The sequence below is a fragment of the Myotis yumanensis genome, unplaced genomic scaffold (assembly GCF_028538775.1).
Source record: "Myotis yumanensis isolate MYYU_CA2020_CCGP unplaced genomic scaffold, mMyoYum1.0.hap1 SCAF_13, whole genome shotgun sequence".
Lineage (NCBI taxonomy): Eukaryota > Metazoa > Chordata > Mammalia > Chiroptera > Vespertilionidae > Myotis > Myotis yumanensis.
This window is the reverse complement of record NW_027223764.1, coordinates 52,309,530-52,332,653: the sequence shown is the minus strand read 5'-3', so window position 1 is coordinate 52,332,653 and position 23,124 is coordinate 52,309,530. Positions and strand designations below refer to the sequence as shown.

Genomic DNA, 23,124 nt, shown 5'->3' with positions numbered 1-23,124 from the left:
TCACGCTATCTGATTTCGGCGATCTCTGGAACATCTTGAGGAAGCCAAAGCTTCCTATCGATCACGTTAGAATGTTGCTCTACAGCGGAGGGGAGTGATCATGAAGCGCGTGTCATTACGTGTTCAGAGACCACGTGGGAATCTAGAATGAGTGACAGGTCCTGCTGCCCTCGGATTGTTCCACATTACAGATGCACGTCCTCCCGTCCGCTTCCCCGTTCTTTGCTGTAACATTCTATCTCTGAAATTTCACATTTCTAACTCCTATCTTGTTCTCATTGGTGACTCTGCCGCCTGCTTCTACTTTGGTGAGGGTGATATATTTACATCCTCACTTGGAGCTCAGAGCCAGCGGAGAGAACTGGCTAAACACCAGGGGCCCATAAGGCCGGAGCAGCCCCGCACTCCTGTCCACGGCCTTCTATTGCAGAAACGCCCTTGTCCTTGGGAAAGTGTCTGTTATTTCCTACCTGTGGATTCCTCCGTGTCTATGCCCCGCTACTGCCAAAGATCCATCAGCTAAAGCACAGAGAGTGAGTGAGCCAATGAACACAACACAGACGCTGTGTGTCCCAGAAAATATATGAATTTTTCAACTAACACGAGGCATCATTTCTTCTCTTACAAATACAAACACCTGGTATATAAACTGTGCATTTTGCTCACTGATCTTTAGAAGACATTTGTAGGAGCTTTGTTAAAGTCCAATTTCTGTTAACTAATTATATTTGTCCAATGACATGTAATCAATCCTTCTGACCACTGTGTCTCCGCTTTTGTAAATAGGAATAATAATAACACATAACCAATACTTGGTTTAAGGTAGAAATGAGATAATGCATGTAGAATTAAGTCCAAAGCAGTTTGGCAAATACCATCTTTTTGAGTTAAATCAACCCAAGAGAATTTCCCAGAGGAATTGCTGATATTGTCTCTGGAGAAAACAGTCCTAGCAAGACAAGTGTCAAAGTGCTGCCTCTTTGGGGAGGAACCGGGAGTTAAATCATATAATTAAGCATCCATGCTTCCTTCACCACTCAAAGTGTCACTCACAGCCGATGTGGGAATGATCTTAGAACACCGCGGAATTGCTAATGGAAGAGACAGAGTGAGGTAATTGCAGTAAAAACGCCGCCTCGGCCCTCCACACTTTGAGGCTGGGACAGAGCTGCTACTATCATCCTAGAATCAAAAAGCAGCATCTCGGATATCAGTCAGACAGAATCCTTACTTTGCATGGAGTTAACCGAGGGAACTCTTGAGACTCTTAAGTAACCCTTTCAAACTGATTCCATGCAGGCCTGACAGTCTGCAACACGGGACATTAGAAAGTCAGAGAGATGCTATAAGATGCAGACACTAAGCACGGTCTGCACCCTGCAGTGGTGTCACCCAGGGCCTGATTCTTGCAAATGATATCCATCTGACTTCATTCTCCCTCTTCTCAGGCCACTGTACCACACCCCTTCATGCGAGGTTGGTCTCTCCACATGTCTGTGCCTGTCAGAGTCTCGGGGGTGTGAAGGAGACTTGGGTCGCTCCAGCCTGCATTTGGCTCTCTAGCACTGCCCTTTCGGCTGGAGCAGCCTGAAGAACCGTGTCTTCCATTTCAGTGTGAAGAGAGCTATCTCCTGAGACAGCCAGGGCTAGATGAGCACCGTCTGCTTTTCTCCCGCCGCTTGGCTGTCAGGAAGGGCACGGAGCTGTTCAATGGAAAGTGACTGTTCCTTACATGCCACAGGCAGTTGTCATTGAATTCAGGAGCCTTTCCTATGTCATAATTTTAATGATTCTCATGCTGCAAAGGCCAGGGATTTAGACGTTTAACCATTTCATAGCAAACCAAGCTAGGCAGTCATTGGTCTTATGGGTATGGCTGTGATAGTTGGGGAATGTGTTCAGAAAAGCAGAAATCTTGGGTTAATATTTTAAATCTTGTCATAAACTGATACAGGGGGGTCCGCGGGGGTGAGGCCGAACGGAGTCCTAACGAAGCATGCCCGACTCCGGGGACGGTTCAGTGACGCAAATCCAACTTTATTGTGTGAGTGCAGCAGTATATATAACATTCCAGACCAATCAGAAGTTTACAACATCCATAGGGCAACCAATAGTAGGAAAGACCAGGGTACTATGTGGGGGCTCCAGGGGGTCTTCTCAGGCGGGCGATGCCACTTCCTGGTGTGCCGAGGAAGCCTGTATAGGCGGAGTGTGCTCACGCCATTGCATCTGCCGCAGCACTGAGATAAATCTCCTGAGCTCTTCCCACATCTCCCCCTTCTTTTCTTATTAGCGCCTGCTGGACGTGTATGATCATGGCTTGCTGAGCATTTAGCTTATTGAACATGTTGTTTAAACAGTGAAATAATATTATTCCTACGATGAATCCTACTATCATGACTCCCCAAATAAGGAGGTTGGCTGGGTTTAACCAGGAGATTAGACAGCTGAGGGCATCACTTAAGAAACTAAACTCAACGGGTTTCACTCGGGTATTACTGCATGAGGTGCTAGGTATATCCACCCTTGTCCCGGGGCAGTCCCATTATCTAGAGTCCACTTAAGCAGGTTAGGACTACTGCTATCAGCCCACACCGTCCCGTTCTATGGCAATGAGACCAGTTCCGCTCCATCACAGGGTAAGTCCACAAAGCAGTCAGACACTTGGACAGCGGGGAATTGTAGGCTGTTGGCGCTGACAGGCATGAGCACCCCTGGATGAGGTATGGCCGCCCATACATGTTGTGCTCGTGCCTGAGAGTTCACTGTTATGAAGGCACACATTAATAGGAATAATGTTCCTTCTGACGCATTGCCTTCTGGTGCCATGCGTGCAGCTTGATCCTGTAGGTTCTTGATGTCTCCCCAGGTAATGTTGTGGGCTCATCGGTGTCTTGGTCGTCTCCGCCGCTGGGGCTGGTTGTCCTCTATGGTCAGGTCCTCCATTTCCTCTACCGGGGGTGATGGTGGTGGTGGTGACGGTCTACGGCTCATCGCTGGTGGTGCAGGGTTTGATGTTACGGGCAGGAATCCACGCGGGATTTTTCTCACCTTCTGGAAAAACACAAGCAAACCCTCTCCCTTGGGTTAAGAGTGGATCGGGGCCCTTCCAGGCTCCGGTTAGTGGATCTCTCCATCGGACCAAGGGGAGAGGTGTTGGTACGTCCCTGAGACCTCCCCAATGTTTGAAAATGGGAGGAAATGTTAGAATGCACTGTTATAAAGGAGCAGTGGAAGCCGGGGACCTGGATGGTTGGATAAGAAATAAGACACTGTGCTGGCTTAACTTCTTATTTGTATTGAACCTTAATTCTTGCTGTTTTTCTGAATATTCTGGTTTAGCTTAAGAAGTGTCCAGCTACCCTGTCCTGCCAGGCTTGGAGACTGAAACTTCACTTTCTTTCAACATTTCTCTTTTCCTTCTCATCACATACATAACCTTCACAAATTTTACACTTTCAAATTAGCCTTTAAACCTTCTTTCTATGTCCTTCAAAAATGCATAACCATGCCTCAGACCTTCCATTAAGTATTTCTCTTACTTTCAAGAAAGTATATATACTAAGAGCTGGTGAATTAAAACACATCTAGCAATCAATGTTTCAGTATTGTATGCTATTTTAAAATACTTAGATGTTTATCATTTAACCCAGCAATGCTTCATTTTGGAAAATTATGTATAGGTATATGAGGTTGGAGAAAATGCAGGGGAGGGAGGAAGCAGGTCGCACAGCCTGTTCCCAATTTAATTTAACTAGAACTTTAAACTTTTAGCTGGCAAGTTAAACATTCAGCATTTCTTTAGATTAATAAAAGTAGGTGCTTCCTTTCTCGTGTAATCTTAAGTATATTGTATTAGTCTAATTTAGTATTGGAAGGGTTAAAGAGAAGAAAACTGGACAGAGATAAGTTTGTCTGCCAGCAGCTAGGGTCCTCGCATACCTTAGATAAGCAAAAATCAACAAAGAACTCTCTCTCCCTGCTCTCCATGGCAACCTCCATGGCAACGCCCCCCCCCGTTTTTTTTTTTTTTACTTGGGGGCCGATGGGCAGTTAAACTTTTTGTTCGCTCTGCTAGGGGAGCGAGGGAGTGACTCCGGCAGGAAGCCTCCCGGTGAGACTTCCCTGCTTTCACCTCGCTAGAGGTTTTTTCTCTCTCAGTTTCAGCCTTCCTTGAGCTTTGAGAAACTTCTTTTGTCTTATCGAAAACAGCCCAGGAATCTGTGGGGGCAGAGGGCTCTGGAGGGGAATAGGGAGGTAAAGGGTCTTCTGTTCCCCCGCCCGCACCGCCGGTGGCGGAGAGCCAGGGGTTAAATGCTATTAGGATAGCCCAGAGCTTTTGTAGCTCCCTTTCTGTTACCTTTACTCGACTGCTCTGTAACGAGGACGCATGGAGCGTCCGAAAGTTTCCCATAGTTACAGAGGGGCACTCACCCGACCTTAGGCTTGCCTGCCGACTTTCCTTTTGATCCGGGAATCCCTGTTCGTGGCGCCAGCTGATACAGGGGGGTCCGCGGGGGTGAGGCCGAACGGAGTCCTAACGAAGCATGCCCGACTCCGGGGACGGTTCAGTGACGCAAATCCAACTTTATTGTGTGAGTGCAGCAGTATATATAACATTCCAGACCAATCAGAAGTTTACAACATCCATAGGGCAACCAATAGTAGGAAAGACCAGGGTACTATGTGGGGGCTCCAGGGGGTCTTCTCAGGCGGGCGATGCCACTTCCTGGTGTGCCGAGGAAGCCTGTATAGGCGGAGTGTGCTCACGCCATTGCATCTGCCGCAGCACTGAGATAAATCTCCTGAGCTCTTCCCACAATAAACAAAGTAAAAGCAATTCAAAGAAAGCAGAAAATGCATGTATAACCATAGCAGTTTAAGTATATCTATGTCTATTATATATTTATTTATATTGTCCCAAGAGAGTTAGTAAAATATATTGAATCTATGAAACAAGAAACTAGAGAATACTATAAAAGTAATAAGAGTTATTACAAATATATATTATATATATATTTTTTAAAATATATATACATAAAATTTTTATTATATAAAATATAATAAATTGTTATATAATAAATTTATATTAATTTTATTATATAAAATTGATTTTTAATTAATTAATTTATATAATAAAATTAATATATATATAATTTTTAATTCAGTGAAAAGATTGAGAGACAATAAAAAATACCATAGAGAGTAGACCAAAAACAAAATATGTCTCACAGCAGACTAATCGGAGTTTCACAAAGAGAAGAAAATAGGGTACGGGATTAAATAAAATAATAACACTGGACAATTTTCCATAAAAAAGAAATTCAAGATTATTGTGGAAAGACACAAATTGTCCAGCTTGATAAATGTAGAATAGCACCCCAGGCTATAGCGTATTATATGAACTCATCATGATATTCCAGCACCTGATAAAGGGATGTCCTCCAGAAGTCTCAGCATGGGAAAGAGAAGGAAGCAGACTTCTCAGAGGGCTTTAAAGCTGCTTGAATTTTCTGGAATGCTGTGACATGATGGCATAAGTGTAACACCTTCAAACTTCCAGATGAAAATAATTTCCCAACCCAGAATGATAATTTTTTAAAATGATGATGAAAATATGAATATGTTCTTCCTGAAAACATTACCAGAGAAAATATTCTTGCCAAAGAAAGGAAAACCTCAAGTCAATGAAAGTGATGGGATTGCTGATCTAGGCTGGGCTCAGCAGGCCGACTGTGCAAGCCCTGGGTTGGGTGTTCCTCTGGAGCTCAGGGTGAAGGGAGAGAAAACCAGGGGACGATCTTCTCATGCTTGAACACTGTTGTGCAAGAAGGAAAACAGAATCATGAGTCAGTCTAAAGTCTCTGTCCATCAGGTCCACTACATCTTGTTGACCCAATGGTTCTCCAAAGGGTCAATTTTCAACCCTGACCAGGGACATTTTATGAAATCTGGAGACATTTTTGATTATCTGGAATCTTGGAGAAAAGCAGGGGTGCTATTAGCTTCTAGTGGGAAGAGTCTATGGATACTGATAACCATCAGCCCTACACAACAATAATTGTACAGCCTACAGTTCACTTTAGCGCTTTGGTGAGGACCCCTGTGTTAACCTACTCAAGTCCCATAGACAATCCCAATGTCAAGGGTGAGGAAAGACCCACCAGGAGCCCAGGGTGAGGGTGTAGATGGAGAATACTGCCACAGGGAGTGAGGAATCGGTTGAATAATTTGATCTAATTAATCAGCAGATAATAAATTCAAAATTAATTTCAACATATGTGTGCAATTCTTTCAGGGAAAGAAGGTGTGGCTTCTATTTCCAAGAGAAGAGACTAATAATTATTACTGCATTTCATTGATTCTAAGATACATAGTTCTTTTTCACATTCAAACATCTCCAAAGTAATGTGTCTTATGATCAAAGTGTTAAGGAGGTATTGTATTATATTTCAATTGGCCTTTTTTGTTTATTCCAGTGGAACATGAAAAAATGACATCTTCTACATTAAATGCTTATTATGCACTTGCCCTATGATAGACAGTAGATTTAGAAGAACTCTTGGAGGTACAAATAGTTATTTTGCAGATGTATGTGAGGATCAGAACTTCCCACCTCTGTCTCTACCTCTCCACATATAAACAGGTGTTTACCTTTCCATAGTGTTTCCCAGAAACAGAAAAAGGATGCAAACATTATTGTTGGACTCTAGAACTACATTTGATAGTAACTGGGGACAGATCTTCACATTGATAAAAAGGAAATACTGGCTCCAGCTCTCAGGTTAAATGAAAGACAGAGTGACAATGCATAGGATGGTGTTTGACATCTAATAAACATAGACGAAACAGTTATGGTAGACAGTATATGCCCAGTGCTATGATAATTGCTTTATGTGAACTGTTCTATAGCCTATTAGATGACTCATCTAAATTTTTCAGAATTTTCCTACTCAATTCTGAAAAATAGCAAGGGATTCATAACCCAAATTCACACAGCTCAAAGTGGTGCATCAGTGTGGGGGGTGGGGGGGGGGGGAGAGGGGGGTAGGGAAGCGGCATTTGAAACTCACATCTGTGATCCTAGTGGCTGTGCACTATTTGCAACTCAGATTCTGTATGGTGCCGTGTTGATTACTTGAGCCCCTCAGCAAGCATAACCAAAGCTGGGGAATCAGTCTAATTGGGCAAACAATGAAACTGTAGAACATTTGTACTGATGGTTTTGGGAATAGATTCCTCGCTTACTTATGGGGAGGACAAGAATGCTAGGGAGAGGCAGAGGCCTATACAGAGAGATAAGACAATCAACAGTGATCATTCTACATGTTATACTTCATAAAAGGCATTGGTGAAAAGAATATACACCAATTGTAATTCCCTTTCTGCTTCTTAGTGAAATGCCCAAAGTCAACTCTCAAATGACCTATTAAAGCAAGCCATGAGGCAGCTTAGAAAGTATATCCAAACTAAGAAAATGTTAGGTAAGCATAAGTTTACATTGACTAGCTGTCAACATTAATTTAGTATGCAGTAGTTGTGCAAACTTGCATAATTTATGCAGTTCTCTGGCCCATCACTGTAAAGTGAAGCGGTTGACCTCTTTTCTAGCTTGAATATTTGGTGGTTTGGTAGGTGGATAACTTTGGGGAGCAGTGATTTTAAAGATACATTTTATTAGGAACTTTGATAGGTAATGCATTATTTTCCACTTCATTAATATTTCATCAGAAGTTAAATTTATGACTTCATAAAATTAGAACAACCAATTCAGTTAATTACTAGGTGGAAAACATTGAAGCCATACTAACACTGTCTTGGTTTTCTCATCTGCTGATATGGATGCTGGCTTCTGCTTTGCTAAGTCAGACATTGTGTGGAATCACACGTGCACAGGCTCGCAGTGTCCGCACAGAGAACACACAGGACAGCATGTTACTAAGATGTATCCCATATGCTGTTAGACTCTGGCGACTATCACCTAAAGTTAATGGTCTAGTATTTTTGTTTTCTTGCAAGGCTTGGGCATAATGCACATTTTCTTATCATATATCTACACAGCAAGGCCATCACTACTTTTGGGGTTCAGAAACTCATTCATAAGGTAATATTGAAATCCACTTTTTCAAATAGAAGTGAAAATTAATCTGAAATATTGAAAGATGAATTTCAGTAACACTTTAGCTGGCTTCAGTATTTATTCCTGTAGAGTCAAACTTACATCAACCTTCCCATTAAAATTTCCTCTGAGCACCCTATATTTGAGTAAATATGAAAATACAGTATTTCCTTATACTCTAAATTGGCATAAATATAAAAAGATATTCTTGTAAATAAATATTCCATGCAAATTGACTGCATTTACAAAGGTGGGAAATCATAAAACCTTACATTACCATGGCTGTGTAGGGAAGAAAAGTCTATGTTACTACAGTAAAAGAACAAAAATGTGTTTAGCTATGTAGAAGACTGGAGGCCCGGTGCATGAAATTCATGCATGGGTAAGGTCCCTAGGCCTGGCTGGCGATCAGGGCTGATCTGTGGGGTGACTGGTGGGGCAATCAGAGGGGCTCACGCTGGCACTTACCTTGGCTGGCCTGGCGCCTCCCACTCACCGGCCCCACCATCTGCCAACACTGCAGCTGGCCGGGGCCTGTGGGCTGAGGGCAGCTTCTGCATTGAGTGTCTGCCCCCAGGTGGTCAGTGCACATCATAGCGACTGGTCGTTCTGTGGGTCTTTCCGCTGTTTGGTCGATTTTCATATTAGGGTTTTATTATATAGGATAAGAGAAGTCATAGGTGGGAGTCATGTGGGAAGCTGCCTGTCTGCTCCTTGACTAGTGTTCCAACCATATCTCATGCTTAGGTCTTTGCAAGAAGATCAAATTCATTTCTAGCTCATTCCTGCTTCTGAGTTAACATTTTAAGATCGACTGTGGCTTGGATCATCTGTCTTGCCAAATAGTTCTGGGGTGTGTAGGTGAATACCAATGCAAATGAAAGCTCTGGCCTGACTGGTATAGCTCAGAGGTTGAGTGTCAACCTATGAACCAGGAGGTCACGGTTTGATCCTTGCCAGGGCACATGCCCAGGTTTGGGACTGGATCCCCAGTAGGGGGCATGCATGAGGCAGCTGATCAATGATTCTCTCATCATTGATGTTTCTATCTCTCTCTCCCTCTGCCTTCCTCTCTCTGAAGTAAATAAAAACAAACAACAATAAACTTATATTGCTGTTGTGAAATAAATGCATGGTTAATTGCATTTAAAAAAAAAAAAGAACGAAAGATCTCTGGGCCATGGCAGAAAGTCCAGGGCCATCACAGAGTGCGCCTACCCTCAGTTAGGATCATTCATTCCCTCTGTCAGTTTGTCTGTATCTGGTGTTTGTCTACTGAGTTACTATTAGGAGCAACAGGCAGTCCTGGCGTTGTAGGGACTTGGAGAAAGAAGATGTGGGCACCATGTTGTGATGATTATAATTCAATCTGTAGTTGTTGAGAGTAAGACTTTTATCTGATTTTTATTTGCATTTAGAACTTGTACAATTTACAGATTTAAGAATGAGGACCCTAGTGAAGGAAAGCTTTACCCAAGATTACTTGTTTTTGGGGAGGGCTTTCTTCAAGATTTTAGAGGATATGGTAATGTCATGGCAGCCTAATATTGGCCATATAATCACAATCAGGCTTTCAGGTTAGATCCAGGGATGGTGGCATTGAGTGGGGGAGAAGATCATAAATGAAGAGATTAACATTGGACTGTAGTCTTATTTTGTGTGATTCTGGACTGTCACTCAATCCTCTAAATTTACAACACTGGGCTGGTGCAGAGGCTGTGCATTTCGACTGTGCATCAGTCATCATGCAAGTCTGTGAAATGCTTAGGCCTGCCCAGTCCAGCTCATTTCCTGAGAATCTCCGAGGGGAGGTCTGACTTCCATATGTTTACAGATGCCCCAGGTGATCTGATGAACCTTGGGATTAAACCCACTGCTCTGGATATTACTAAGGGCCTTTCCAGGCCACCAGTGCAGGCGGGAGATTGACTTTTCCTTCATGTTATTTCTTTCCACCAGTGTTTTTGATCTTCCACTTATTCTCTTTTTTCTACTTATTTGACTTACTAACCAACCCAAGTTCTAATTACATGATGTGTGGCAATATCAACCTGTGTTTATTGCAAAATCAGATAATTTTTTTATTGGGGTGACACTGGTTAACAAAATTATATAGGTTTCAGATGCACAAGTCCACAACACATCATCTGCACACTGTACTGTGTGTTCACTGCCCCAAGTCAAGTCTCCTTCCAACACATTTATCTCCCTATAGCCCTCCTCCATCTCACGCTCCACCTCCTCAGATTCCTGGAAATAACCACACTGTTATCCATGTCTATGAGTTTTTCTCTTTTCTTCTTTTTGGCTCAATCCCTCCACTCCCCAGACAGCTGTCAGCCTGCTCTCTATCTATGAGTCTGTCTCTATATTCCTTGTTAGTTCATTAGATTCTGTATGTGAATGAAATCATATGGTACTTTAACATCAGGTAAATCTTTTTTTATTTAATATATTTTTATTGATTTGAGAGAGGAAGGTAGATGGAGATGGAGATAGAAACATCAATGATGAAAGAGAATCATTGATCGGCTGCCTCCTACATGCTCCACACTGGGATTGAGCCCAAAACCCAGGCATGTGCCCTGACTGGGAATTGAACCATTACCTCCTGGTTCATAGGTCAATGCTCAACCACTGAGCCACACCAACCAGGCTCAGGTAAATCTTAAAATCAATATTTTCCTCATATGAAGGCACAATGCTGAGATCCCTTCAGCTTCCAGAGCTGAATTCAATCCCAGGGGAAACACACACACACACACACACACACACACATAGACAACTACAGTTATCTGGCAAGTGTGATTTGATAGACATGGCTCTCATTTGGGTATTTTCTGAGTCTTCTGATGGAAGAATTTTTTGAGGGGAGAGGAAGATAACTATTTGACAAAGCAGTTATTTCCTGTCAAAAAAAATGTCCAGGATTCTTTCCTGTACTTTTAAAAATTAAATTACTTTGGTTATATGTTTGTAAAAACCACTGGCACACATAAGAGGGAATTCTCAATTCCTCCTCTTGCAGAAGCTCTGGGGCACCTACCATCTTCCATCCCTTTGAGGATGGTCTGAGATGACAGATTGGATTAATGCAGCTTCAGTATCCAACTCAGGAGATCAGCAAATGGGAGGGACACTGATTGGTGGATAAAACATTGCTAGCTGATGTATTCAAATTCTTACCTGTGGATAGGTTCTTTTCTATGTCATTGCTTATAAAATTCTTATAAATAAATACTAATAAAGAACTCACATGGTTATCTATTTTTGCTTGACTTCATCAAAATTACTGCAACCAGAGACCATCTATTTCATGTATCTTTTTATACCCTAGAACAAATAACCCAAAATTAATCAACTGACTTATAAATTCCTTAATTCTATGCATCACCTTCCTCATTCTTCCCAGTTCTTCTAACCAGAATTAAAAATTAGACTGTCAGAACCCGCTATGTGTTAAGGAGAGACAGGCCTACCTTGCTCCACTGCCCCTGGTGAGGCTCCAGGAAGGAGAGGTTACTCACTGAACATCTGAATTACTTGGAGAGAGAACAGGACTCTGTCTGCTCATCCCCTTGAGAAGTTTATACTCTTATTGCCTCAACCTCCATCCAGTGGTTTTTTGGGGGCATCAGAAAAAAATCTATTAGGTCAACCTTTCCCCAGGATATGTACTCACACAGAGATCAGGTAATGGTCACATTCATCCATACACATTTATAAGTGCCTACTATGTGTCAGCCATTGTCACAGGCCCTAGGTATGAGAAATTAACAAAACAAAGGCTTCCTTTCTGGGATTTAACTTATAAAGAGAGGTCAAGTTGTACTAAGTACTACTGAAAAAAATCAAGAGGGCAAGGCAGAGAGGGCAAGAGTTGTTACATATATGTAGTAGTCAGTGACATTTAAGCAGCGCTTGAAGCAAACACATTCCTCAAGCTGGTACCTGGGGAAAGTTTTCAAGGCAGCGGGAACATAGAGGGGAAGGTCCCTGAGGCAGCAGAGCCCTTGGCATGTTTGGGGAACAACAAGGAAGCTGGCGTGCTGGAGCAGAATGATGAAGATTCAGGTGCGGAAGAGAAGGTCAGGTGGTCCCAAGGGACAGGCCATTAGGCTTTTAGGTCATGGTAAGTACTTTGCTGTTTATTCTGAAAAATATTAAAGGTTAATGTACTTCCTCATTCTTGTTTTCAAAAGATAAATCTGGCTCCTGTAGGGAGAATGATCTTTCCAGGCAAACTCCAGAGCAGGGAAACTGGGAACGATGCAGAGGCTTCTTGCATTGTTCAGGTGGGAGATGGTGATGGCTTGGAGTGGGAAAGAGCGATGGAGGTGGTCTCACGCAGTCAGATTCTGAGCTTATTTTGAAGACAGAACTGAGAAATTTGCTGATGGATTGGATGTGATATGAGAAAAGAGAAAGAAATCAAGAAGACTCAGTTAGATTCTATAGTCCATTGTCTTGAGCTCTATCATGGAACTACTCAGGCTTGGGAGGGAGAGAGAACAAAACTCAAGGTCTCCTACAACCTGAGTGGCTGCGGATGACTTCTTATAAATGTTATCAGCCTCAGTTTCTTCAAGTATGTTAGTGAACATTATATCTAACAAACACATCAGTGTATCTTCAGGGTTAAAATTAAGTAAGAGCCTTAAGTGTGTTAAACTCTCTGTATTTACATCTAAACTGTTATCGCAATGCTATGAGAGAATTGCTATTATCATAGGATGAGAAAACTGAAACATAAGAGATTATAGAATTTGCTCAAAGTCACACAGAGCTAGATGTAGGACTTGAAATCATCTCTGTCTGACACTAGAACCCCAGTCCCCAAACACCATATTAACGACCACAAAAACAATTAGTGATCTCAGTAATACAAGTAGCTAACATGGTACATACAACAGGCCACACCTTTTGTCTAAGTGCCTCGCCAATGTTACTTTCATTCTTACAACTTGTCAGGCCCAGGTGTGATCTTTCTTTTACAAACGAGGGAGCAGAAGCTCCGGGAGGTAACACAGCTTGTCCATACCACACAGGCAATGAGCTCGCATTCCTGGAAGCCTGGCTTGAACTTGGGTCCACAGCACCCAGGCTGCCTGCTCCACTGATGCTAAATGCCTCTCTGCACTAACGGATTTCGTGTTTGTTCGTCCCACCAACATGGGAGGGAGGAGGGGCGGGGGAGGCCGACTGTGTGGATTCTTAGGAGAACCTCTAAAGCTCGGAGGAACAGCAGTACCTGCTGTCTGTGACTCCAGAGCCATAGCAGGACTGGCCATTTCAGCTCTGCGGCACTTTTCTTTGAGGTCAGTATCACAAGATGTTAGTCTGCTTCTTCCTCCAAAAACAGAATTTAAAGCACTTTCTCATTGCTTTTCTTTTTCAGAGATGATGAAGTATTCATCAGAAGGCATGTTTCTGCAACTACTAAGTGCTCTCCGTTCACCAGCAAATCCAATTGCTTCATGTTGAGGAGGAAAGAGAACAAGTGAAAACCTGGCTATTGTTGAATCCTCAGAGAAATGAAAGCAACAAAAAAGAAAGAGAAAAACCAGCTATTTCAAAAGTAAAATCAGACTGCATTTGGAGGATAGCAAGGAAAGAAAAGGGAACTTATTATCAAATAATAATAAATTGGTTTCCTTTTGTTTCAACCTCACTTTTATGATGTTGCAATACAATTCCCAACTGAATGTTTTTTTTCAGGGATCTTTTATGGGTTTTTTTTGTTTGTCTTTTTTGTAGTTTTTTTGAGGGTTTTGATTTGGTTAAAATCACAAAGGAGTTAAATCAATTCTTCATAAATCTACCTTTAGAAAGGCAGTTCTAGATATCAGTGCACAGAACTTCTCCATACGATGGTTCTTGGTCATCACAGATGAAGAAGCCATCACTCTCATGGTGAAGGAAGCTGCAGGGCTATTTCTGTGCCTTTTATAAAGGGAACAGGCAGGGTGCCTAATAGCAGCTGAAGGGTGATGTCTTGATTTCTAGAATATTAAGGGTGCAAATGTGTTGAATACCCACTGAACACCCGTCCAGTTTGACCCATGACTAGGCATTCACAGGTGAACCTAATTTTCAGAACTTGCACCAGAGAAAGAGACCTCTTGCCATTCTCATTTCAGAGATGAGGAGACAGTGTCAGCAACTGCAGATGTCTGAAACACATATCTAATATAGACGGGAAGCTGGTGGACATACACTCACATCTGCATGACTCCTACTCATGGTGCTACACACTGCAATGCCTTCCCTTAGCTTCACGACCCTCCACTAACTTCTCTGTAAATTGAGAGCATGTATTCCGAAAAGATTAATTGTAAATAATGTGTGTAGAATAACTAGTATAGTGCCTGGCATATTGTGGAAAGTTTTTCTCAAACGTTTTATTGGTGCATGTACCGTCAGGGTTGTATGAAAGAAACAGAACCAGTATGATAGAGGTATTTATATTCCAATATTATATGAATTATACTAATATAGGATAGTAAGATTTAAAATTATATTATAATGCATATATGTATAGGTGTCATTCATATATATATATATATATATATATGAATATCTGCAGTCCACATGCAGAATTTCTTCTGTCTCAGAGTACTTCACTCTTCCCCTTAACATCTTTCAACCAATTTCAGCTCAAGCTATGGAGGATAATCTTCACTTAAAGCCAATTGATTGTATATATTAACCACATCTACAAACTACCTCTAGGGCACCACCTAGATTAGTGTTTGACTAAATAACTAGGTGCTATTGCCTAGGCACGTTGACTCATGAGGTTATTCATCACACTGTGCGGCAGCGGGAAACTTGCCTGAATCATTTTATCACATTGATAATCAAAGAGCTAGCCTATTAGTATTTTTAGATTATCTTCAGAGGGGACATGGGAACCAATGAGGGAAGAAGCACTGCATTTCCTCATCTGCACATTTTTCCTAAAAAAGTAACTATTAGAGTATTTGTTCTTTATTGAATTATTTTCAAAATGTCTGATTCAATGTTTTCTTGGAGGCAAATACTTGTTAAATTATTCATAGTACTACTCTCTAAGAATAATTAGATTACCTGCAGCCTACATCAGCTAGGAGACTGTAGTGCCAAAATATGAGAATTTATAATGCTTTATGTGCATTTTTCCTTGACCGATCTAGCCTGTATTTGGAAATGGGAATAGGATCAACTCTGAAAGCAGTTTATGGAGCGTGCTTTATGTTGATGGGGATTGAAATTGTGACCAGAGAAAGTCTTACTGACAAGTTGACATTTGAATAAACATCAGAAAGAAATGAAGATGTCATTCAGACATCTGGGCTGAAAGCATTCCGGGCAAAGTTCCTCTGTTAGGAGCATGCCCGGTGTGCGGTGGCAGAAATGAAGAAGGTGGGTTAGAGGGGAATCAATGAGAGGAAAGTGGGCATAAATGAGGTCAGATTGATAGCCTTGTTGTTAATTAGATTACTTTTCAATCATACTCTCTTTCCTACTTCCATGGGAGGATATGATTCCTTTCCCCAATTTTGTTGACTTGGCAATGTAACTAGCACTGTAACCAAGTAGATATGCTGTTCAGTTCTCCTTCAAAGGAGCCTGCTTCGGGCAGCATAATTGGACCGAGAGCTCTCAGTGCTGTCTCCCTGATTCATCACCAAGTTCACTTCTACTGGGTTGTTCTTAGCCAATCACTGAGCATTGCATGGGCACTGGTACAACTTCTAGTAGAATGCATGCCAACCTGTATAGCAACTTTGGGTCAAGGGTTACACATTGGTTTAGCTAAAACTTTCTTAGCACTGCACTGCAATCTAAGGTTCTCCCTATGTATTTATTCTCCCTTCTCCCTCTCCATTTACAGTTTATCAGACCTGCATTGCAAGTCTGCACTGGAAGTTCTTCCCACACATAGACCTCCATTCCTTTATAGCATCTGTTTTTTAGGGGATCTGAACAGATACACTGGCTTTGCCTTCACATGTTATATTGTACTTCCTGCACATTGATTTTGGCTTGTCATGTTGCATGCATTGACCAAAGACAAGGAGGATGTAAAATAGAACTGGGCCCAATCTGTAGCTTGAGCCAAGTGCACTTGAGCCTGGACCACCAGCGACCATCCCACAGCCATGAGCATAGATAGTTTTAAGCTATTGATATTTGGCATTGTTTGTACACAGCATTATTGTTACAACAGTTAATTGATACACATAGTAAAATTTTGGCTTTTTTTTTTTTAAATAGATGAAAAGCCAGTAGAGAGCTTGAAACACAAGATGACTTGATCTGAATGACTGTTTTAGCAGGTTCACTCTTATTACAATGTTGATAGTAAATGGAAAGTGATAAAGAGCAAAAATGGAGAAATCTGCTATTGGCTTATGAACAAGTTCAGGCAGGAGACAATGGTGGTTTTGACTAAGATGGAAAGAAGTGGTAGAAATCAAGATATTCTTTAAAAATAGAAAAGACAGGATTTATTGATGGGATGCTCTGTAGTGTGCAATAAAAAAGAGAAAATGGTGACACCAATGGTTTTGACCTGAACAATTGGAATGATGGAGTAGTCTTAACAGAGAAAAGAAACAATCTGAAATCAGGCTTTATAGACCCTTGAACTTCTCAGCTGCAATCATCTGTATTGTTTCTACATCACACTTCAGCCACCCTCTCCCACAGTTGTTTCCTGAGTCTTGTCATCACTAATTAATATGTCATTTCTAGAATCTAGAATTTGGGTAAGCCCAACGTTGACTATCTCTTATTTTTCAAATTTACTGAACCTAGCACTTCAAATAAAAAAATATTTCAATGTTATCAGACATTCCAACTTTTATGCTATCAACCTCATACTATTTTTTCTTACAACAAAGGACATAACACTTCTTTTTCGTCGTCTTTTTTCAGGACACTATGCTTCTTTACTATAAAAACTCTCAATATAAATTTTCCTCAGAAAAACTCACTCACCTGTTAAAATCTCAATCCTGCTGATCTGCACAGCTCACACCCAAGGCCAGCTTCTCTTCCATGCTCAAGCCCATTGCTCCTGCAGTTGTCCAATCTCTCTAATCAATTTCCACTTCCTGCCTTGCTCCTGCATCATTTCTATCAGCAGACAAATATGCTTAAACAGGCCCAGTATGAAATATCTGCTCTTCTCTCCAGACATCCAGCATGCCCCATGGGTAGGGGATAGAGGTCAAACTACATGAAGAAGAATGGTCACCACCTAGACAACAGCCTCCACACAAAGAGACCCAACCACAGTAGGGGCCACTGGTCCTCATTGTCCAGGCAACAGCCCTCTCCTGCCACTAAGCCACTGTATCTTTCAGGTCAGCCTGTTACAACAGTGATGGCTGTGACTGCTTATAGAAATGGACCCAGAGCGATAATATTACTTACTGATGCCATAGATTATTGGACCTTCAGCTATCATATCAGTAAAAGGGGAATGATAATGTACCATATTCTAAAGGACTATTGTAAAGATAAATTATCCTCATGCACAGAATAAACTCATTTAATTTTAGGAATATCTATAAAGGATTTACTGAGTTTAGATTTCACCAGGATCCATGACCCATAGCTAAAGTGATTATGTAACATATAGATCCAGCTTAACTTTGGGAAACATACTGTAACAAATAGATCAATCTAAGATAGAGAAGAAGATAGCAAATGAAATATAGATATCAGCAGTGACAGATGGATAGTATAAAATAAGAACCATGTTTTCAAGAAATATCTCATTGACATGTAATCAGACCCAAATTTAAATATGGATTCAAATAACAATTATACTTCTGTTACTAACACAAAACAAAAATGTATAAACATTATGACTAGTAGATGAGACCCTTAGCACATATTAGGAAATTTATGGCCAAGAAAATAAAATAAGATCCATAGAATTAGAGGTTTGTTTGTGTCAGGGTTTCATGGCCAAATAATTTTAAAAAAATAAATGCAATGTGGTAGGTTTATATGACAGAGTACAATGTATCACATAGAGAACAAATCTCAAAACACAATTCTAGGAGAAGAAATTAAGTCAGTTAGTTCTAGTATAATGTGAATGGTGCCAAACTATTTTTGAGTGTCAGAACATTATTACTATGTAAGATGATATAAAAATAGGAATCTATAATTCCCTTATTTTATTTGAATTATGGTCAATTTATAGTGTCATATACAAATATAAAAATTTTTATATTGCAAATGTGAAAGGTTTTTGAAACATGTTTGATACATGTAATGTTCTGAAATGGGGTTTAGCAAACTTTTCTATAAAGGACTAGATAGTAAATATTTCAGTCTTTGTAAACACAACTGGTTTTTATCACAAATTCTGTTATTTTTTCAATCAGCTAACATGCTAAAAAAATCTTAGCAGTTCTTTTCTGATCCAGTGTAAGGATACACAATAATACAGTATGGAAGCTGGGTTTTTGGATGGAGCATTCAACATAGTTACACACAGATCAATGGAACAGAATAGAGAGCCAAGTTCTAAAATCACATGGACAGATAATTTATGACAAAGGAGCCAGAAACACAATGGAATAAAGATAGTCTCTTCAGTAAATGGTGCTGGGAAAACTGGAAAGCCACATGCAAATGAATGAAACTGGATTACAGTTTGTCTCCATGTACAAAAATTAATTCAAAATGGATCAAAGACTTATATATCATACTTAAAACAATAAGTGACATAGAAGAAAATATAGGTACCAAACTTACGGATCTTGTTCATAGAGAAAGTTTAAGAACTTGACCTCAAAGGCAAAAGAAGTAAAGGCAAAAATAAATGAATGGGACTATATCAAACTAAAAAGTTTTTGCACAGCGAAAGAAACTGACAACAAAACAAAGAGGCAGCCTGATATTTGCAAACAGTAGCTTCTACAAAGATTTAATTTCCGCCAGGACCAGTGGATGGAGCGTCGGCCTGCGGACTCAAGGGTCCCGGGTTCGATTCCAGTCAAGGGCATGTACCTGGGTTGCGGGCACATCCCCAGTGGGAGATGTGCAGGAGGCGGCTGATCGATGTTTCTCTCTCATCGATGTTTCTAGCTCTCTATCTCTCTCCCTTCCTCTCTGTAAAAAATCAATAGAATATATTTTAAAAAAAAAAAAGATTTAATTTCCAAAATATATAAAGAACTCATAAAACTCAACACCAAACAAACAACCCAATAAAAAAACTGGGCAAAGGATCTGAAACTACACCTCTCCCAAGAAGACACATGAACAGCTAATAGATATATGAAAAGGTATTCAACCTCACTGGCAATTAGAGAAATGCAAATCAAAACTACAGTAAGATACCACCTTACACCTGTGAGAGTGGCCATTATCCACAAGACAAACATTAACAAGTGTTGGAGAGGTTGTGGAAAAAAGGGAGCCCTCATTCCCTACTGCAGTGGTCAGCAAACTGTGGCCCCTTGAGTGTGGCTCTTCCATAAAATACCACGTGTGGTCGCGCCCGTACAGTGCAATTGAACTTCGTGGCCACACTCAGGGGGCAAAAGAGCCGCATGTGGCTCGCAAGCCGCAGTTTGCCTACCACTGCCCTACCGGTAGGAATGCAGACTCATACAACCACTATGGAATGCACTCTGGCAATTTCTCAAAAAATTAATAGAACTACCACAGGGCCCAGCAATCCCTCTTCCGGATATATACCCGAAAAACTCGAAACCATGTATTTACAAAGATATATTCACCCCTATGTTCATTGCAGCATTATTCACATGGCCAAGACATGGAAACAACCAAAGTGTCCTGCTATAGAGGATTGGATAAAGTAGATGTGGTACATATACACAATGGAATACTACTCAGCCATAAGAAAGGATGAAATAGGGTTATTTACAACAACATGGATAGACCTTGAGAATATTATGCTAAATGAAATAAGTCAGACAGAAAAAGCTAAGACCTGTATGATTTCACACAGATGTGGGATATAAAATTGAAACTTGTGAACACAAACAGCAGTGGGGCGGTTGCTAGAGGGAAGGGGTTGTGGGGAAAGGGTCCTATTATAAGGTGACAGGAGAAGATTTGACTTTGGGTGGTGGGCACATGGTGCACTATATAGATCTTGTGACATAGAAACCCACACCTGAAACCTAGATGTTCATGTTGACCAATCAATTTAATGAATTAATGTTAAAAAAATAAAACAAATCAATAAAATTGACTGCATTAATAAGATCGAGGAAAAAAAGCATAATCTCATTAGCTGCCAATGAGATGTGACATTTGGTAAAATTCAGCATTCCTACTGAGACAAAAAGTACCTATAGCAAATATTCTTAATTTTGAAATGTTGAAAACATTATTTGAATTCAGAAATGAAGCAGAATACACATTTTTACCACATTTAATGTACATTCACTTGGAAAATATATGTGGTACAGTAAGACAGGAGCAATAAATATTTTTAATAAATAGAAAGGAATAAACCTCTCATTATTTTCATAATTGAATATACATAGAGATTTTTAAAAATCTGCATAAAAATTATTACAATTAATCATGACTTGTAGATGGAAAATCATATCAAAATCAATTCTATATCTATATAAATCACAAATATTTAGAAAACCTCTTTAAATGCTTTTTGTAATGTCATTAACAGCTATTATTAAAATGTTGAATTCTGTGTGACATTATCTAGTGATTTTAGTAGTCATGTTCCTGTGACTCAGAAATTACACTGCTCTTGGGAAGTCCTTACGTACCCTCAGAAATAAGTATGTCACTGTTTGAAAACAGTAACTTAGAGAATCCACTGGGAAGCCTCTTTGAACTACCCAGGACTCTGAAACTTGCCTTCCAGAAACCCTGCCAGTATAAAGGATAGAGGGGATACATAACTTTTACAGGGAACTATTCCAGGACTGAATTTTTATTAAATTTCAGAGCCTTCCAATGTGTAGTCTGTGGGCATAAGCTCCTGTGAGGGTACCAGATAAAATCAGAATGGGGTGTCACTTCTGCTGTTCTTTCAGTTGCAACCTTCTTGAATTCCAAATATAAAAAGGAAATAGGAATATGTGGGTCAAGTGAGACCCCCAAGACCCAGGTAAGTCCAATTGCACAATTTCTCCTTCTCATATCCAAATATTGTTTCCATTGAATATATATTCTTGTAATAAAATTAATGAGTTGACAAACTAAGATAGCCCTGGAAAGTAAGAAAAGCTGAGCCTTCCTCCCAACCGGTTTCGAGATAGCAGAGTTGTAATCATAAATGAGATGTCCAATGAGGGTTCTCAGGGGAGTCCTTTAGCAGAGACTGTGATGTCACCACAGCAGCTTGTCTGGTGCTTTTGGGACTGTGGGTCTTAAAGTGTGTCTTGCTATATGAAAACATCTAAATTTGTTTCTCTTGCATTCAAATGTTGCTGTACAATGTGAACGTGAACTGTATATTTGCCATTTCATCTGTGATGTCCTTATAAAAGGGCATTTTAGATACTGAAAGAAAACCAATTTGTTTCATATCATGCCAGCCTTGTTCATTTATTCATTCAGCAAACATGAAAGGAGCCCCTACAATGTGCCAACACTACTCTAGGTGCTAGAGATACTGCAGCAATTAAAACACAACCAAAACAGAGCAAAGCAAAACAATAGAAACTCTGCCCAGAGAACTCAATTCTAATGGTGGGAGACACCAAATTAAAGAAATCCTATATAATAAAAGCCTAATATGCAAATTGTCCCCTCAACTGGGAGTTTGACCAGGGGGCGGGGCTGGCTGGCCAACCACCTCGGCCCCTTCCCCAGACCAGCCCCACCCTGACCGGCTGTGGCAGTAGGTGGCCTGAGGAAAGGAGGGCCTCCCACCCCCGGCAGCAGTGAGGGACCCTACCTGTACATGAATTTTGTGCGCTAGGCCTCTAGTATTACCATATTACCACATTAGTTGGGGACAATTCTACATCACTGCATAAGCGGTTTCTGTGATCTGCTCATATAAGAATGTTGCTTCCCAGTCAGATGCAGTCCAGTTGAACCTTATGGAAACTAAATCACTATAAACTAAAACAAGAAGCCTAACTATACCATAGCCTCATACACAGTTTATTTCCTCATGCCAACCACTAAAATTCAGTACATAGGATCATCAGAGATATTATAAGCCACACAGATTAATTTAAAAAGAAAATTTTATAAAGTCAGTACCTAATCCTATCTAGTAAAGAGGAAATATGCTAATTGACCCTCATAGTATCACAAAGATGGTGGCACCCACAGCCAATAAGGAGGGAATATGCTAATTGACTGTCCCACCCTCAAAGATGGCAGCGCCCACAGCCAATAAGGATGGAATATGCTAATTTACTGCCCTGCCCTCAAAGATAGTGGTGCCCACAGCCAATAAGTGGAAATATGCTAATTGATTGCCCCACCCTCAAAGATGGTGGTGCCCACAATCACAAGATGGCCTGCAGGGGAAGGCAGTTAGGGGTGACCAGTCCAGCAGGGGAGGGCAGTTGGGGGGAACCAGGCTGGCAGGGCAGGGCAGTTTGGGACAACCGAGCCAGCAGAGGAGTAGTTAGGCAACGATCAGGTTGGCAGGGGAGTGATTAGGGTGTGATCAGGCTGGCAGGCAGAAACAGTTAGGGGCAATCAGGCAGGCAGGCGAGCAGCTGGGAGCCAGCAGTCCTGGATTGTGAGAGGGATGTCCAACTGCCAGTTTAGGACATCCGCAAGGGGTCCCAGATTGGAAAGTGTGCAGGCTGGGCTGAGGGATACCCCTCGCTAGTGCATGAATTTCGTGCACTGGGCCTCTAGTAATTAAATAAGCTTAAAACCATGACAAAAATGCTTCTGAGGAAGAAAGAATTTGACAACAGAACACAATAATGTTGGTACAAAATGAGACAAAATGAGACTGTGAAGGATTCAACTTCCCTCCCATATGACTGTTCCCTGGGATGGTAGATCATTTCCAATTTTTGTGC

General features: G+C 40.9%; 1 long non-coding RNA gene across 1 annotated transcript; it reads right to left on the bottom strand.

Annotated features, from left to right (window-relative positions):
• Window positions 1-2,016: 2,016 nt before the first annotated feature.
• On the bottom strand, window positions 2,017-4,812 carry LOC139021596 (uncharacterized). The gene is made up of 2 exons (XR_011473524.1): window positions 4,435-4,812; window positions 2,017-3,054 (listed from the first exon to the last, which is right to left on the bottom strand). It is a non-coding gene; the product is annotated as an uncharacterized lncRNA (long non-coding RNA).
• Window positions 4,813-23,124: the final 18,312 nt, after the last annotated feature.